Source organism: Oncorhynchus keta, chromosome 24, assembly GCF_023373465.1.
Source record: "Oncorhynchus keta strain PuntledgeMale-10-30-2019 chromosome 24, Oket_V2, whole genome shotgun sequence".
Taxonomy (NCBI): domain Eukaryota; kingdom Metazoa; phylum Chordata; class Actinopteri; order Salmoniformes; family Salmonidae; genus Oncorhynchus; species Oncorhynchus keta.
In genome coordinates, this window is record NC_068444.1 from 45,988,045 (window position 1) to 46,003,600 (window position 15,556).

A 15,556-nucleotide genomic window follows, 5' to 3' on the forward strand; every position below is an offset into this window, starting at 1 on the left:
AATTCTGTGGCATTATTTATAGTATAAAGAATACAAAATATACATAGCTGAATAAAAAATATATATATTTTCTCCCCAAAAAATTGAGGGAGTGCGTACATTGAAATATTTATGCAACTTTAGTTGTGAAAGAAACCTTTGGCGAGTTTATACTTTTTATATATTCTAAAGCTGCATGATGTAACTAATGATGGTTTGAAAAAAGTAGCATGAAAGGCATGTTTGTTTTTTGCGCAGACTGCACTCACTTTAGTCTCTCATTCACAATTTGACAAGCAGTTGATAATACCTTGAATTTCCTTGCGCAGCCACTGTGTTGCCCCCTAAAAAAAAAAAAATCCATGCCTTTTGCACCCTTGGGCTGAATATATTAATTATAATTCCATTCTCCCGGCTGCATGCTCCGAAGCACCCCTCACTCGCATGGCTCTCTCAGATATCTCAATTTTTACTAGCCAATGCCCGTCACGTGATCAGGTTCTTCTCACCGGCTACAAGTAAAGACAGACATCGGGGAAAATGTTGAACTGCCCGCATTTACTTTAAGTCAGCCAACAAGATGAGTAGGCCTAATGAACAGCAAATGCACTAGCCTGTCATCCACTATCCCCATAGTGCAAAAGTTTACCTATTCTATTGGTCAACTTGTCCTTCTGTGCGAGAAAGAAATATTCCAAACATAGTCTGGGACAGTTGTGGGATGCAATAGATCCCAAATTAACACAAACACTAGCATTAAAAAAAACAATGTTTAAAAGCAATGAGGCTAATGCAACAGATCAGAATGTTTCGCTTAAAAATGTTCTAACCTTTATTTAACTAGGCAAGTCAGTTAAGAACAAATTCTTATTTTCAATGACCGCCTAGGAACAGTGGGTTATAACTGCCTGTTCAGGGGCAGAACGACAGATTTGGGGATTTCGGGGATTTGAACTTGCAACCTTCCGGTTACTAGTCCAACGCTCTAACCACTAGGCTACACTGCCGTCCCATAATTTGGTGTAGAGCCTAACTGGTGTAGAGCCTAACAGGCGCCTGAGTTTCAAGTTTGTGGAAGATTATTATAAAAAGGAGCATCTTTAAAATGAAGTATGACATGCATAAAGCATTTTCGGACATTTGAGAATGTTTCCCGCTAATTGGTTTCATTTTGGAACATTCGCACTTATACCCTATACTGCCATGTGCGTACTGTTGCACTTATAATGGAAAGAAATGGCCTAATCCAGGCTGTATCACAACCGGCTGTGATTGGGAGTCCCATAAGGCGGCGCACAATTGGCCCAACATTGTCTGGGATAGGCCATCATTGTAAAGAATTTGTTCTTAACTGACTTACCTAGTTAAATAAAAGGTCAAATAAAAAAATAAAGCGGATTAATGAGCTTAATTTTACGAAGTCATTTGACCATTTTAGTTGTGATACAAACGGTTTCAAAACATATACGTAGGCCTATGGTCTAGGCTACATGAGGTGTGCGACTGATTTGAAAAAGTCACAGAAAAAAATATTACTAGCTGGGCATCATTCACAAGTGATCGACCAATAGTCGATACCCACCAGACAATTCTTGATTTAATCTGGTCTTTACAAATACAAAGTAATGTGTGAACATTTGTTTTGATTTAGAATGGACCATTATCATGCACCTGTCAACAGAAGGAGAAAAAAAATGCACTTCTAAAGCGAATGGATAACGCTTTTCCAGTGGTTCGTCTTCATGCCAGCCAGGTAGGCTGTTGTAAAGAGAAGCAATTTTCTTAATATTAGGAAAGTTGAGAAATAAATATAGTAGGCCTACCCAATAGAAAGCTGATTGCATTATTAAAACGAGAAGGATCCAAACAAAACCATTTTCTCACGCAATTGCATAGCCTACAAAAATGTTGCGCAACATGAGCTCATCGCCTCATGAAGTTCTGATTAGATTTTTCAATTACATTTATGTCAGTGATATTAGACAATAGAGTACTGAGTATCAGCACGTTTGGTAGGCTACTAATGACCAGCAGCATCATAGCTTGGAGAAGTCTAGTTACCATGACTAAGCGGTCATGACTCGTGTCTGCTGGTGTGGCAGTAATACGGTCACGGTAACAGCCCTACTCTCAAATCATATCCTGATGTCGACAGCAGATGAGTTTAGTCATAATGTCGCTAACTTAACTAGTTAACATACATTAAAAAACATATTTAAAAAAACTTCTGTACAAGGTAGGGTTGGTATACAGAAGATAGCTCTATTTGGTAAAACACCAAGTCCGTATTATGGCAAGAACAGGTCAAATAAGCAGAGAAATGACAATCCATCATTACTTTAAGACATGAAGGTCAGTCAATGTGGACCATTAAGAACTTAAAACGTTTCTTCAAGTGCAGTTGCCAAAAACATCAAGCGCTATGATGAAACTGGCTCTCATGAGGATCACAACAGGAATGGAAGACCCAGAGATACCTCTAAAAATTGCTGTAAAGAAACCACTACTAAAAGGACACCAATAAGAAGAGACTTGCTTGGGCCAAGAAACACAAGCAATGGACATTAGACTGGTGGAAATCTGTCCTTTGGTCCAAATTTGAGTTTTGGATTCCAACAGCCGTGTCTTTGTGAGACGCAGAGTAGGTGAACGGATGATCTCCGCATGTGTGGTTCCCACCGTGAAGCATGAAGTAGGTGGTGTTATGGTGACGCTGTCAGGGATTTATTTAGAATCTAAGGCACACTTAACCAGCATGGCTACCACAGCATTCTGCAGCAATACACCATCCCATCTGGATTGCGCATAGTGGGACTATCATTTGTTTTTCAACATGACAATGACCCAACACACCTCCAGGCTGTGTAAGGGCTATTTGACCAAGGAGGAGAGTGATGAGTGCTGCATCAGATGACCTGGCCTCCACAATCCCCCGTCCTCAACCAAACTGAGATGGTTTGGGATGAGTTGTACTGCAGAGAAGGAAAAGCAGCCAACAAATGCTCAGCGTATGTGGGAAATCCTTTAACCTCTTTTGAAGACTGCAGGTTTCGAGAACACCAAGAGTGTGCAAAGCTGTCAAGGCGAAGGGTGGCTACTTTGAAGAATCTCCCAATTTTTTGGTTACTACATGATTCCATGTGTGTTATTGCAGTTTTGATGCCTTCACTATTATTCTACTATGTAGAAAATAGTTTAAAAAAAAAAAAAATAAAATAAAAACTTGAGTAGGTGGGTCCTAACTTTTGACTGGCACTGTATATTAGGTCATGTTTTATGTGGACCCCAGGAAGAGTAGCTGATTCTTTTGCAGCTTTTGGAGCCTAATAAATACCAAATATACATTTGAGTAATTTAGCACATGCTCTAATCCAAAGTGATTTACAGTAGTGAGTGCATACCTTTTCATACTGGTCCCCCATGGGAATCGAACTCGCAACCCTGGCGTTGCAAACGCCATGCTCTACCAACTGAACCACACGGGCCCTGTAATGAAGCAGCCAATAAAACATACATTATCAAACATTTGCCAAAAAGCAATTTGCGGGAAAACATTTTAAACAGCACACCTTATAACAGTTCCTTGTGACAGATGAAAATCTGTTAGACATTTAGAAAGAGGTGGGGAGGATATATAAAATGCAATAACTAGGATGGGTTGCTAATATGACTAGGATTGTGCCTTTGGCTTCTGGAAAACAAAAGAAAGTTGATATGAAAACCAATAGAACAGGAGAGAGATGACATAGCGGTAGGTCCAATAGGGAAGTAAATGAAAAATGATACAGTCCCTTCAGAAAGTATTCACACCCCACTTTCTCCACATATTGTTGTGTTACAGCTAGAATTTTAAATATATTAAAATGAGATTTTTGGTTACTGGCCTGCACACATTTTTTAAATGAATAAAAAATAAAGTTTAAATTGTCTTGTGTTAGCACATATTCAACCCCTTTGTTATGACAGGCCTAAATAAGTTCAGGAATAAAAATAATTGCTCAACAAGTCATAATTAGTTGCATGGACTCACTTGTGTGCAATAATAGTAATTCAAAAAGAATGTCAAACTCTCATCTCTGTACCCCACACATACAGATAATTGTAAAGGTCCCTCAGTCGAGCAGTGAATTTCAAACAAACAGATTAAACCACAACGAACAAGGAGGTTTTCCAATGTCTCGCAAAGGGAACCTATTGGTAGTTAGGTAAAAAAATATATATTGACTATCCCTTTGAGCATGTTGAAGTTATTAATTACACTTTGGATGGTGTATTAATACTCCGTCACTCCAAAATGTACAGGCGTCCTTCCAAAATCAGTTTCCAGAAAAGAGGGAAACCGTACAGGGATTTCACCAAGAGGCCAATTGTGACTTTTAAACAGTTCGAGTTTAATGGTTGTGATTGGACAAAACTGAGGATGGCTCAACATCATTGCAGTTACTTCACAATACTAACCTAATTGACAAAGTGAAAATAAGCTTGTACAGTTTGCTGCAATGCACTAAAGTAATAGCGCGAAAAAAATCTGGCAAAGCCAGTAACTTTGTCCTGAATACAGAAAGTGTTATGTTTGGGACAAATCCAATACATTACTGAGTACTACTCTGCATATGTTCAAGCACAGTCCTGGCTGCATCATGTTATGGGTATGCTTGTAATCATTAAGGACTGGGGAGCTTCAGGATAAAAAAAAGAAAGAAACCGGCAAAATCCTAGAGGAAAGCATGGTTCAGTCTGCTTTCAGTCTGCTTTCCACCAGACACTGGGAGATTTATTTACATTTTAGCAGGACAATAACCTAGACCACAAAAACAAAAAAGTTATTATTGAAATTAAACTGTTCCATGAATGATTTTTCATATGAAAAAATCATAACTGGCACGCAGAACAGTTATAAAATGGTAAGCTTCCCCGAACTTGAAACTCACGTGCCGCCTATGAAGTCTTAATAAAATAATTGCGAAAAACAGCACTGTCGTTGCACCAACGCCTTTCTTAAAATCAATAGACAAGTATATATTTTTAAACCTGCATATTTAGTTAATATTGCCTGCTAACATGAATTTATATTAAACTAACGAAATTGTGTCACTTCTCTTGCGTTCATTGCACGCAGAGTCAGGGTATATGCAACAGTTTGGGCCGCCTGGCTAGGTGCGAACTAATTTGCCAGAATTGTACGTAATTATGACATAACATTTAAGGTTGTGCAATGTAACAGGAATATATAGACTGTTGGATGCCACCCGTTAGATAAAATACAGAATGGTTCCGTATTTCACCGAAAGAATAAACATTTTATTTTCAAAATGATAGCTTCTGGATTTGACCATACTAATGACCTACATTACATTACATTTAAGTCATTTAGCAGACGCTCTTATCCAGAGCGACTTACAAATTGGTGCATTCACCTTATGACATCCAGTAGAATAGTCACTTTACAATAGTGCATCTAAATCTTAAAGGGGGGTGAGAAGGATTACATTACTTATCCTATCCTAGGTATTCCTTAAAGAGGTGGGGTTTCAGGTGTCTCCGGAAGGTGGTGATTGACTCCGCTGTCCTGGCGTCGTGAGGGAGTTTGTTCCACCATTGGGGGGCCAGAGCAGCGAACAGTTTTGACTGGGCTGAGCGGGAACTGTACTTCCTCAGTGGTAGGGAGGCAAGCAGGCCAGACCTAAGGCTCGTATTTCTGTGTGTTATGTTATAATTAAGTTTATGATTTGATATAGCAGTCTGAGCAATGGTCGGCAGCAGCAGGCTCGTAAGCATTCATTCAAACAGCACTTTCGCGCGTTTTACCAGCAGCTCTTCGCTGTGCTTCAAGCATTGAGCTGTTTATGACCTCAAGCCTATCAACTCCCGAGATAAGGCTGGTGTAACCGATGTGAAATGCCTAGCTAGTTAGCGGGGTGTGCACTAATAGCGTTTCAAACGGCACTCGCTCTGAGACTTGGAGTAGTTGTTCCCCTTGCCCTGCAAGGGCCGCGGCTTTTGTGGAGCGATGGGTAACGATGCCTCGAGGGTGGCTGTTGTCGATGTGTCCCTGGTTCGAGCCCAGGTAGGGGTGAGGAGAGGGATGGAAGCTATACTGTTACACTGGCAATACTAAAGTGCCAGTAAGAACATCCAATAGTCAAACGGTATAGGAAATACAAAAATGGTATGGAGAGAAATAGTCCTTTAATAACCTCAACCTAAAACTTCTTACCTGGGAATATTGAAGTCTCATGTTAAAAGGAACCAGTTTTCATTTGTTCTCATGTTCTGAGCAAGGAACTTAAACATCTTTCTTTTTTTTTTTTACATGGCACATATTGCACTTTTACTTTCTTCTCCAACACTTTGTTTTTGCATTATTTAAACCAAATTGAACATGTTTCATTAATTATTTGAGGCTAAATTGATTTGATAGATGTATTATATTAAGTTAAAATAAAAAGGTGTTCATTCAGTATTGTTTTAATTGTAATTTTTACAACATGTTTTTGCTTTAAATCATAAAAAAATAACGGCTGATTGATCGGGAGTAGCTTTTTTTGGTCCTCCAATAAATCGGTATCAGCGTTAAATCATAAATCGGTTGACCTCCAATGTTGAAATTTAACATTTATTTTAAATCGAGGCCTGCGAAACTTGACAAAAAGTATTGATTCAGTAGCCAACCATTATCCAACACCTTGAGGTGTGATAAGCATAGCTAAAGACCAGACTAAGATAGCCTTATATCCAGGAAGGGAGCAGCAAGTTGAAATGGCAGAGAGGGTTTTGAGAAACAAGGAATGGCTGATGTGTGTACAAAATGAAACCCGGGAACAATGCAGCAAGCCTTTCCAGGAACACGGTCAACACATTTTACATACGCAGGATGCCAAACTACATGCTTGGGGTTCCACGTTCATTTTGATGAATATGGGACACTGAGAAGAAATGAAGCCATTTTTAACTCCCTCCAGTTTGCTCAGTCTCCATTAATGTGCCCAGTCAATGGCCTGTGGATCTATTCAACTGCAGGCAGCCCACAGGACATGAATAATGAAGGGCAACTCACACAAAAGCCTAAATCACCATTGTGCCGTCACCTAACAGAGAAGATTGCGTGTTTAATTTACTGTGCTGCATTAGTCTCAGTTCTGCCCAGCTTAGTTTCGCAATTTCAATGACTGAATAGTCCAGGTATATATTTATCAATATGCTTTTCTCCCAATACCATGAATCATTAAGGCTGTACCTGCTGCAGTGTGTGCGCGCACGGATGTGTGTGTGTGTGTGTGTGTGTGTGTCTGCACGCGCACACAAATGTCATAAGGTCTCTGACAGACCACAGCTTGAGAAACAAAAGCAGGGTGAAAAGAAACCATCAACATTTTAGCTACAAAGCTTATTGGGCCATATACAATGTAGTTCACTAATGTGATAAATATAAAAAAAAATGTATTGATAGTTATTGTAATATTATTTTTGATGCTAGTATAAACTATGAAAAAATAAACTATGACCCCCTTCCCTGAAAGCCCACATATAAGTCTTCTGTTTACACCTACAAAGCTGTGCAGGGCTTGTTAGAATGGAGAGATGAATCTGTACAGAATAACTGAGGGAAATGAATCGATTCTCCACAAAAATCATCCATGACGTTTTCCTGAAATTTCCAATACCTTTAACACATTTCAACATCATTACATTATTTGAAACATTTGTTTATGATACCTCAGGCTGATGGCAGAACCCACAGTTAGGACACTGTAGTCGGTGTTCGAGGTCGACCGATTAATCGGAATGGCCAATAATTAGGGCCGATTTCAAGTTTTCATAACAATTGGGAATGGGTATTTTTTTTATATATACACCTTTATTTAACTAGGCAAGTCAGTTAAGAACACATTCTTATTTTCAATGACGGCCTAGGAACGGTGGGTTAACTGCCTTGTTCAGGGGCAGAACGACAGAGTCACCTTGTCAGCTCGGGGGATTCAATCTTGCAACCTTACAGTTAACTAGTCCAACGCAATAACGACCTGCCTCTCTCTCCTTGCAGTCCACAAGGAGACCGCCTGTTACGCGAATGCAGTAAGCCAAGGTAAGTTGCTAGCTAGCATTAAACGTATCTTATAAAAAAAACAATCAATCATAATCATTAGTTAACTACACTTGGTTGATGATATTACTAGATATTATCTACAGTGTCCTGTGTTGCGTATAATCTGACTGAGCATACAAGCATCTAAGTATCTGACTGAGCGGTGGTAAGCATAAGCAGGCGTGTAAACATTGTGCGTTTTGCCAGCAGCTCTTCATTGTGCGTCAAGCTTTGCGCGGTTTATGACTTCAAGCCCATCAACTCCCGAGATGAGGCTGGTGTAACCGAAGTGAAATGGCTAGCTAGTTAGCGCGCGCTAAGAGAGTTTCAAACATCACCCGCTCTGAGCCTGTTGTTGTTTCCCTTGCTCTGCATGGGTAACGCTGCTTCGAGGGTGGCTATGTCGTTGTGTCCCTGGTTCGAGCCCAGGGAGGAGCGAGGAGAGGGATGGAAGCTATACTGTTACACTGGGAATACTAAAGTGCCAATAACAACATCCAATAGTCAAAGGTTAATGAAATACAAATGGTAGAGGGAAACAGTCGTATAATAACTACAACCTAAAACTTCTTACCTGGGAATATTGAAGACTCATGTTAAAAGGAACCACCAGCTTCCATATGTTCTCATGTTCTGAGCAAGGAACCTGAAGTGTTAGCTTTCTTACATAGCACATATTGCACTTTTACTTTCCTCGAACACTGTTTTTGCATTATTTAAACTATATTGAACATGTTTGTTTCATTATTTACTTGAGGCTAAATTGATTTTATTGATGTATTATATTAAGGTCAAATAAGTGTTCATTCAGTATTGTTGTAATTGTCATTATTACAAATATATTTTTATTTTAAAATCGGTATCGGCTTTTTTGGTCCTCCAATAAATCGGTATTGAAAAATCATAATCGGTCGACCTCTAGTCGGAGTCCTATGTACAGTGGGGCCAAAAACGTATTTAGTCAGCCACCAATTGTGCAAGTTCTCCCACTTAAAAAGATGAGGCCTGTAATTTTCATCATAGGTAGACTTCAACTATGAGAAAAAATGAGAAGAAAAGAAATCCAGAAAATCACATTGTAGGATTTTTAATGAATTTATTTGCAAATTAAATCAAATTGTATTTGTCACATACACATGGTTAGCAGATGTTAATGTGAGTGTAGTGAAATGCTTGTGCTTCTAGTTCCGACAATTATGGTGGAAAATAAGTATTTGTTCAATAACAAAACATTTCTCAATACTTTGTTATATACCCTTTGTTGGCAATGACAGAGGTCAAACGTTTTCTTCACTATGTTTTCACACACTGTTGGTATTTTGGCCCATTCCTCTATGCAGATCTCCTCTAGAGCAGTGATGGGGGCTGTTGCTGGGCAACACAGACTTTCAACTCCCTCCAAAGATTTTCTATGGGGTTGAGATCTAGAGACTGGCTAGGCCACTCCAGGACCTCGAAATGCTTCTTACGAAGCCACTCCTTCGTTGCCCGGGCGGTGTGTTTGGGATCAACGTCATGCTGAAAGACCCAGCCATGTTTCATCTTCAATGCCCTTGCTGATGGGAGGTTCACTCACTCTCACGATACGTGGCCCCATTCATTCTTTCCTTTACACGGATGAGTTGTCCTGGTCCCTTTGCAGAAAAACAGCTCCAAAGCATGATGTTTCCACCCCCATGCTTCACAGTAGGTATGGTGTTCTTTGGATGCAACTCAGCATTCTTTGTCCTCCAAACATGACGAGTTGAGTTTTTACCAAAAAGTTCAATTTTGGTTTCATCTGACCTTATGACATTCAATCTTCATCTGGATCATCCAAATGCTCTCTAGCAAACTACAGACGGGCTTGGACATGTACTGGCTTAAGCAGGGGGACACACTGCAGGATTTGAGTCCCTGGCGGCGTAGCGTGTTACTGATGGTTGGCTTTTTAATTTTGGTCCCAGGTCTCTGCAGGTCATTCACTAGGTCCACCTGTGTGGTTCTGGGATTTTTGCTCACCGTTCTTGTGATCATTTTGACCCCACGGGGTGAGATCTTGCGTGGAGCCCCAGATCGAGGGAGATTATCAGTGGTCTTGTATGTCTTCCATTTCCTAATAATTGCTCCCACAGTTGATTTCTTCAAACCAAGCTGCTTATCTATTGCAGATTCAGTCTTCCCAGCCTGATGCAGGTCTACAATTTTGTTTCTGGTGTCCTTTGACAGCTCTTTGTTCTTGGCCATAGTGGAGTTTGGAGTGTGACTGTTTGAGGTTGTGGACAGGTGTCTTGTATACTGATAACAAGTTCAAACAGGTGTCATTAATACAGGTAACGAGTGGAGGACAGAGAAGCCTCTTAAAGAAGAAGTTACAGGTCTGTGAGAGCCATAAATCTTGCTTGTTTGAAGGTGACCAAATACTTATTTTCCACCATCATTTGCAAATAAATTCATTAAAAATCCTAGTGTAATCTTGTGGAGAAAAAAAAAAAATCTTCCATTTTGTTGGTCATAGTTGAAGTGTACCTATGATGAAAATTACAGGCCTCATCTTTTTAAGTGGGAGAACTTGCACAATTGGTGGCTGACTAAATCATTTTTTGCCCCACTGTACTACCATCTACGTCACTTAAAGTTTTTCAGCTTGTTAAATCATCAATGTCAGCTGACATGGTCAGACATCACCACAGGCACAGTGCAGGCCTGTACCCAATAAAGACTGATGTGGTCCGAGTCTTGTCCTTTGGCAAGGCGGGCCAGCCAGGGTAATTTGTGGCTCATCTTGGCTCCCATCTCAATGCTTGCACTGGAATCTCATCTGCTAGAGAACAACAGCAGTCTCTCTGTAGCATGATTGAGATCGAGAGATGGGATTTTAGATTTATCTAGGCAAGTCAGTTAAGAACAAATTCTTATTTACAATGATGGCCTAGGAACAGTGGGTTAACTGCCTTGTTCAGGGGCAGAACAACTTCTCCCTGGCTCTGCTGTGTTAACAGACCATAGATACAATGGTAGCAGCAGCAGGCAGCAGCTTACAAAAGTCTTGTCTGGAGAGCAGAGCAGAGAGCACAGCATGACAATGACGCTATGAACTGAGCTCTTGAATTTGCAGAGCCAGCAGTAGCCGCCAAAGCATTACCAGCTCTGTTATGGGCCATTATCCTCCCGTTCACACAGATCTGGCACTGGCCTCAACTAATGTGCAGGCAGACAGCAGGGTGATGCTGCTATCTATGCCCGCCTGGCACACACACACACACACACACGGCAGAACCACAGAGACCACGTTTCTAAAAAAAGGCGCCATGGCAGGCAGGGCGATCTATCAATGCCTCTGCTTTGACAGATGCCCAACAGGTTGACTGACCAACAGGTAAAAAAAAAAGTCCCCAGATATACAAGCACAAAGAAACAGAGACATGCATGCACACAAGCTACATTTGTGAGCTAGTTGGTGTAGTACTCTTTGCTGAAGTGACCCCAGGCTAGCTTTTGTCAGCAGGGTGAAGCTGCTATAACAATAATATTAATAGCGTTTTTTCTGGCAGGGTGGGAAAATAACTTTTTGGTCAAACAGCTACTGTGTCAGGTAGAAAAATCTGCCAGCCACTCAGATTTTTTTACCAGCCAAAATATATTTTGCGCCATAATTACATACACAAAATAAAAGGATGAGAATGCTTTCTGTTTTCTGAAACAAGAAATTGTTATTTTTTTTATTTTTTTTATTTCACCTTTATTTAACCATGTAGGCTAGTTGAGAACAAGTTCTCATTTGCAACTGTGACCTGGCCAAGATAAAGCATAGCAGTGTGAACAGACAACAGAGGTACACATGGAGTAAACAATTAACAAGTCAATAACACAGTAGGAAAAAGAAGGGAGTCTATATACATTGTGTGCAAAAGGCATGAGGTAGGCGAATAATTACAATTTTGCAGATTAACACTGGAGTGATAAATGATCAGATGGCCATGTACAGGTAGAGATATTGGTGTGCAAAAGAGCAGAAAAGTAAATAAATAAAAACAGTATGGGGATGAGGTAGGTAAAAATGGGTGGGCTATTTACCGATAGACTATGTACAGCTGCAGCAATCGGTTAGCTGCTCAGATAGCAGATGTTTGAAGTTGGTGAGGGAGATAAAAGTCTCCAACTTCAGCGATTTTTGCAATTCGTTCCAGTCACAAGCAGCAGAGAACTGGAACGAAAGGCGGCCAAATTAGATGTTGGCTTTAGGGATGATCAGTGAGATACACCTGCTGGAGCGCGTGCTACGGGTGGGTGTTGCCATCGTGACCAGTGAACTGAGATAAGGCGGAGCTTTACCTAGCATGGACTTGTAGATGACCTGGAGCCAGTGGGTCTGGCGACGAATATGTAGCGAGGGCCAGCCGACTAGAGCATACAGGTCGCAGTGGTGGGTGGTATAAGGTGCTTTAGTGACAAAACGGATGGCACTGTGATAAACTGCATCCAGTTTGCTGAGTAGAGTGTTGGAAACTATTTTGTAGATGACGTCGCCGAAGTCGAGGATCGGTAGGATAGTCAGTTTTACTAGGGTAAGTTTGGCAGCATGAGTGAAGGAGGCTTTGTTGCGGAATAGAAAGCAGACTCTAAATTTGATTTTAGATTGGAGATGTTTGATATGAGTCTGGAAGGAGAGTTTGGTTAAGGGCAGCAATTGGTTGAAGAGCATGCACTTATTTTTTACTAGCATTTAAAAGGAAGTTGGAGGCCACGGAAGGAGTGTTGTATGGCGTTGAAGCTCGTTTGGAGGTTTGTTAGCACAGTGTCCAAAGAAGGGCCAGGTGTATACAGAATGGTGTCATCTGCGTAGGTGGATCAGAGAATCACCAGCAGCAAGAGCGACATCATTGATATATACAGAGAAAAGAGTCGGCCCGAGCATTGAGCCCTGTGGCTCCCGCAGACTGACAGAGGTCCTCCGATTTGACACACGGAACTCTGAGAAATAGTTGGTGAACCAGGCGAGGCAGTCATTTGAGAAACCAAGGCTATGGAGTCTGCCTTGACCGTGGCTGAGGTGCACCTATGACCAGCTCGGAAAACAGATTGCACTGTGGAGAAGATACGGAATGGTCGGTGACCTATATGGATAATCTCCCATATACATCTACAGGAATAAGACAGATCGTGCTTCTGTTGCCGTGTGTTTAAATTGTATACTGATGCCGTGAGCACCAAGCCTCATGCAATCAAAACTTGTGATTAACAATTGCAAAAAATATATATAATAATCTTTGCTGTGCTAAAGCCTTTACACTTTTTTTCAATATAAATACCAAAGGCTGTTCTAATTTATTTAGTTTGCACTATTCCAAATTTTATTTAAAAAAAGAATAACAATTTTCTTGAACTCTGTTATTTTTATTATAATAATGTCATGATCATCAGCAGGCTTAATATATATATAATATATATATATTTTTTTTTACTTAAGTATTACATAAGCATTCAGACCCTTTGCTATGAGACTCGAAAATGAGCTCCGGTGCATCCTGTTTCCATTGATCATCCTTAAGATGTTTCTACAACTTGAAATGTTTGCAAATGTATTAAAAATAGAAAAATGATTTTACAGTTACATAAGTATGCAGACCCTTTACTCAGTTCTTTGTTGAAAGTCCTTTGGCAGGGATTACAGCCTAGACTTTTCTTGGGTATGACCTCCCTGAACAAGGACCAAGCTTGTAGCGTCATACACAAGAAGACGCAAGGCTGTATTCACTGCCAAAAATGCTTCAACAAAGTACTGAGTAAAGGGTCTGCATAGTTGTGTAAATGTAATATCAGTTTTAAATTTTTAATACATTTGCTAACATTTCTACAAACCGGTTTTTGCTTTGTCATTATGGGGTAGTGTGTAGACTGATGAGAAACTATTTAAACCATTTTAGAATAAGACTAACGTAACAAAATGTGGAAAGTCAAGGGGTCTGAATACTTTCTGAATGCACCCTATTTCAATACTTATATACAGTCGTGGCCAAAAGTTGAGAATGACTAAATAATTTTCACAAAGTCTGCTGCCTCATTTTGTATGATGGCAATTTGCATATACTCCAGAATGTTATGAAGAGTGATCAGATGAATTGCAATTAATTGCAAAGTCCCTCTTTGCCATGCAAATTAACAGAATCCCCAAAAACATTTCCACTGCATTTCAGCCCTGCCACAAAAGAAGCAACTGATATCATGTCTCTCATTAACACAGGTGTGAGTGTTGACAAGGCTGGAGATCACTCTGTCATGCTGATTGAAGCATCCAGTCTGTTATTTGAACTAAAAAATAAAAATAAAAAAAAATAAAAAGAGGGTGGTGCTTGGAATCATTGTTCTTCCTCTGTCAACCATGGTTACCTGCAAGGAAACACGTGCAGTCATCATTGATTTGCACAAATAGGGCTTCACAGGCAAGGATATTGCTGCCAGTAAGATTGCACCTAAATCAAACATTTATCGGCTCATCAAGAACTTCAAGGAGAGCGGTTCAATTGTTGTGAAGAAGGCTTCAGGGCACCCAAGAAAGTCCAGCAAGCGCCCGGACAGTCTCCTAAAATTGATTCAGCTGTGGGATCGGGTCACCACCAGACCAGAGCAGAGCTTGCTCAGGAATGCAGCAGGCAAGTGTGAGTGCATTTGCACGCAGAGTGAGGCGGAGACTTGGAGCATGGCATGGTGTCAAGAAGGGCAGCAAAGAAGCCACTTCTCTCCAGGAAAAGCATCAGGGACAAACTGATTCTGCAAAAGGTACAGGAATTGGACTGCTGAGGACTGGGGTAAAGTCATTTTCTCTGATGATTCCCCTTTCCGATTGTTTGGGGCATCCGGAAAAAAAGCTTGTCCGGAGAAGACAAGGTGAGCACTACCATCAGTCCTGTGCCATGCCAACAGTAAAGCATCCTTAGAACATTCATGTGTGGGGTTGCTTCTCAGCCAAGGGAGTGGGCTCACTCACAATTTTGCCTAAGAACACAGCCATGAATAAAGAATGGTACCAACACATCCTCCGAGAGCAACTTCTCACAACCATCCAGCAACAGTTTGGTGACAAACAATGCCTTTTCCAGCATGATGGAGCACCTTGCCATAAGGCAAAAGTGATAACTAAGTGGCTCGGAGAACAAAACATCGATATTTTGGGTCCATAGCCAGGAAACTTCCCAGACCTTAATCCCATTGAGAACTTGTGGTCAATCCTCAAGAGGTGGGTGGACAAACAAAAACCCACAAATTCCAAGCATTGATTATACAAGAATGGGCTACCATCAGTCAGGATGTGGCTCCGAAGTTAATTGGCAGCATGCCAGGGCAGATTGCAGAGGTCTTGAAAAAGAAGGGTCAACACTGCAAATATTGACTCTTTGCATCAACTTCATGTAATGGTCAATAAAAGCCTTTGACACTTATGAAATGCTTGGAATTTTACTTCAGTATTCCATAGTAACATCTGACAAAAATATCTAAAGTCACTAAAGCAGC

The 15,556-nt window shown here is 40.6% G+C and overlaps 1 protein-coding gene across 3 annotated transcripts in view; it reads right to left on the reverse strand.

The window, feature by feature from the left end:
• Nucleotides 1-15,556, reverse strand: part of LOC118357613 (retinoic acid receptor alpha-like) — a 238,458-nt gene that overhangs the window by 211,243 nt on the left and 11,659 nt on the right. The window contains exon 2 of one of the 3 annotated variants that reach the window (XM_052478388.1): nucleotides 3,381-3,465. The exons of the other annotated variants lie outside the window; for them this stretch is intronic. The gene's annotated coding sequence lies outside the window, so the exon portion shown is untranslated. The remainder of the gene's footprint in view (nucleotides 1-3,380; nucleotides 3,466-15,556) is intronic. 3 annotated transcript variants of the gene reach the window in all.